The following is a 3,866-nucleotide window of genomic DNA, read 5'->3' as shown; positions in this document are numbered from 1 at the left end:
GTTGTATCAGGCAGGATTTTGGTAAAGGACCACAAAAGCCTGAATATAGGGACTCTCACTCTACTTTCCCATCCTGCAACAATAAAGATCCAATTGCAGAGTGATATTATACGTTAGAGACCCGTTTTTTAGGCCATTTTTCTCCATCCTCCAACTTACACAAAGGCCAGGCACTGCTACAATAGAATTTAAGTTTTTCCTTTTTTATCCCTTCAGTTAAAAAAAAAAAAAATCCAATTCTTCCCCCCCCACCCCCCAACCAGGCTTATTAAACATAACAAAATTCTGTATACAAGGTGACCTAAACCTGCTGCTTCGAAACATGATACTTTTTTTATCTAGTATTCGATAAGTATTGATAGTATTCAATCCACAGAATGTCAAAAAGCAGTTTACTCTAAAATTAATAGAAAAGTGCCCAGTGCATATTACATGAATGGTCTAATTACTGGAACTCTAATAGTTCTAGAAGATAATTAAGCATGACTGAGTCCCTGTGACAGGATGCTGGAGAACCACTATGAGTCATCAAGAGGCCGTTTTGTGCACGGCCAGTGTGATGCCGTCGTGCTTCTAACGTCCCCATTATCTAATTCTAGACATACCACAGGAATATCAGTGAGGTCTTGAGGTTAGCTTAGCTGCTTGCCAGGCTAAAACAGATATCACCCCATCATGCTCATCTGACAGGGTTCCGAGGCAGCCCAGATTGAGCCATTGTGAATCTGTGCCTAGCACTCCAACAATGGATGGATTCATCGTTGTGTCCTTCAAGTACTGCTCTAAGGTAGCCTCCATCCCACTGTGCATTGCCTTTCTTCACCACTGGTGTCAGGTCAAAAATTCTGATTCTCAAGTACGCACTGTATATAAGAATATACAGTGTTTCTTCTGGCTCAGAGGGGGCTCCTCCTATGTTGAGTAACCTACACCTGAGAACAAGAGAGCACCTCTAGAATGGAATCCAGCATCTCAGAAACATTTACCAGGAAGCTGTAACCTGGATATCAGGGCGTCTCCCAAATTCCCTTTGAATCTCATGGGGTTTCAAGCATCCTCTATTCTCCCAGTGATTTCTGACCAGACATCTCTGGCCCTCCTTTTGACATTGCACAAGGTGCCTCCCCCAGCATAGCCAGAGGAGGACTTTTGAATTAGTGCAGACCAGTTGTCAGGACTTTCCTTAGGAGGTATCCCTTGTCTATAGAGCTTATGTCCTATGATAAGTCTTCCTACACTGGGATGTGGGCTTCCCAGGTAGTGGTAAAGAACCTGCCTGCCAATGCAGAAGATATAAAAGACATGGGTTCGGTCCCTGGGTCAGGAAGATCCCCTGGAGAAGAGCATGGTAGCCCACTCCTTGTCTGGAGAATCCTATGGACAGAGGAGCCTGGCAGACTTTGGTCCATGGAGTCTATAGAATCGGACACAACTGAGTGACTTAGCACCCACTCATGCATGCCCACTGGGGTGTATTCCTCGTGACTGAGCATCCACAGAATTTGTAATTTAGGCTTCTGGGTAGTGGTCAGCCTGATAAACCATAGCAGTGTGTAGGCTGCCAAGGCCTGGGGTGAAGGGAGTCCAATGGATGCAAAGAGGAACGCTTGGAGAAATTGGAGCTGGGCACTATGGAAGATGGGCTTCCCTGGTTGGCCAGATGTTAAAGAGTCTGCCTGCAATGTGGGAGACCTGGGTTTGATCCCTGGGTTGGGAAGATCCCCTGGAGGAGGGCACGGCAACCCACCGCACTATTCTTGCCTGGAGAATCCCCATGGACAGAGGAGCCTGGTGGGCTACAGTCCATGGGGTTATAAAGAGTCAGACATGACTGAGTGACTAAGTGCAGCACCCAGCAATGTGGAAGATGGCACAGGGTCTAAGGCTTGAGGGCTGAGAGAGAAATTGTCATAGTAAATTTCTGAGGATTGAGTGAAACGAGAGACTAGACAGCAGAAAAACCCCAAATCCTTTGCCCTATCTGCCTGGCAGCTAAGATAGAATGGAATCTGTTTGACATAGACAGTACCGGGTTTGACGGTGGGGCAGCAGTTTAGGAATGACATCCTAAACTCCTTCCCTAAAAGGGCTAGGAGATAAAATGTGGAAGGAGACCTGCTTGTATGAGTCAAGTGGGAAAGAAAAGAATAGTGGAGGGTTCCAGATGGGACAGTGAAAGAATGAGAGTGAGACCGCTTGGGTTCAGAAATCATGTTTCCACCATGTTCCAGAGGACAGCGTTAGCTGTCCACCAACCATTATTTGAATCTGCAAGGCCTGGGGATTCCCTTGCCAGCCACAGTGTTGTTGGGGGGGCCATAATGCTGTGAGCAGACACATTACACCTAGCATCATCTTGAAAAGAAAGCAAAGGGGAGAGCAAGAGAAAGAAAGCAAGAAGTAAGTTAGAGGCCTCAAGCCGCAGCCATGTGAAGCCTGCAGTTTACCGTGATTTCCTGAATTCCTAGTTTTCGGCACCAGTTTTACTTCTTCCTTTCCAATACATTTTATTTCTTCTTGTTGTCTAATTGCATTAACTAGATCATCCAGTAAAATGTTGAATGAATGATTGTCTTATTTTGAACCACTTTTCCCTTCTTTGCATAAATCCTTGACTTTCTGGCATAAATCCCGTCATGATATAGAATCTTTGGAATGTGCTTTTGGATTCAGTTTGCTAGTATTTTGTTGAAGATATTTGTACTCATAAAGGATACTGATCTATACAGTTGACACTTGAACAATGTAGGGATTAATGGCATTCACCCCCTGGGGAGATTGAAAATCTGAGCATCACTTCATAGTTGACCCTCCCACTATAAAGTGGTTCTGTATCCATGGATTTAACCAAACTGAGGGCATGTAGTACCGTGGTATTTATTGGAAAAAAAAATCCACGTATAAGTAGACCCCAATAGTTCAAACCCAAGTTGTTTGAGTCAACTGTATTTTCTTTTCTTGTTATATCTTTATCTAGTTTTGTATCAGTAATGCTGGCTTCATAGAATGAGTTAGGAACTGTCCCTCATCCTCTCTTTCTTGGTAGAGTTTGAAAAGAATTGATGTTAATTCTTTAAATTTTGGTAGAATTTACTAGTGAAGACATTTAGGTGGTCCTGGAGTTTTCTTTGTTGGGTGGTTTTGATTACTGCTCCAGTCTCTTTGGACTTCCTTGGTGGCTCAGACGGTAAAGCGTCTGACTACAATGCAGGAGACCTGGGTTCAATCCCTGGGTCAGGAAGATCCCCTGGAGAAGGAAATGGCAACCCACTCCAGTATTCTTGCCTGGAGAATCCCATGGACGGAGGAGCCTGGTAGGCTACAGTCCATGGAGTTGCAAAGAAACAGAAAAGACTGAGCGACTTCACTTTCACTTTCATTACTTGTAATAAGCCTATTGAGATTTTGTTTTCTTGAGGGTTCTTTTGTTTGTTTGTTTGTTTCCAATTTGTAGGAATTTGTTCTTTTCATTTAGAATATCTAACTCATTAACTGTTAACTAACTCGTTAACTAACTGGCATATAATTGTTCGTAACATTCTCTTATAATCATTTTTATTTTTGTCAGGTTAGTAGTAACAACTCCAGTTTCATTCCTGATTTTAGTTATTTAGAGCTTTTTTTGGTTGTTAGTCAACGGTTTCTAATTTTTGTTGATCCTTTCAAAGAACAAATTTTTACTTTTATTGATTCTCTGGGTTTTCTCTGTTTCATTTTCATTCATATATATTTTCTTCCTCCTGCTGTTTTTAAGTTTAATTTGCATCTTTTTTGGCTGGCTCAGCAGTAAAGAATCTGCTTGTCAATACAGGAGACATGGGTCCAATCCCTAGGTAAGGAAGATTCCTTGGAGAAAGAAATGGCAA

At 42.8% G+C, this 3,866-nt stretch overlaps 1 pseudogene; it reads right to left on the bottom strand.

Moving 5' to 3' along the window:
• Positions 1-528: 528 nt before the first annotated feature.
• On the bottom strand, positions 529-798 carry LOC129657567 (ragulator complex protein LAMTOR5-like; annotated as a pseudogene).
• Positions 799-3,866: the final 3,068 nt, after the last annotated feature.

This window comes from Bubalus kerabau, chromosome 7, assembly GCF_029407905.1.
Source record: "Bubalus kerabau isolate K-KA32 ecotype Philippines breed swamp buffalo chromosome 7, PCC_UOA_SB_1v2, whole genome shotgun sequence".
Taxonomy (NCBI): Eukaryota; Metazoa; Chordata; class Mammalia; order Artiodactyla; family Bovidae; genus Bubalus; species Bubalus kerabau.
Note: the sequence above shows the minus strand (reverse complement) of the source record. Positions and strands in the feature narration are given on the sequence as shown.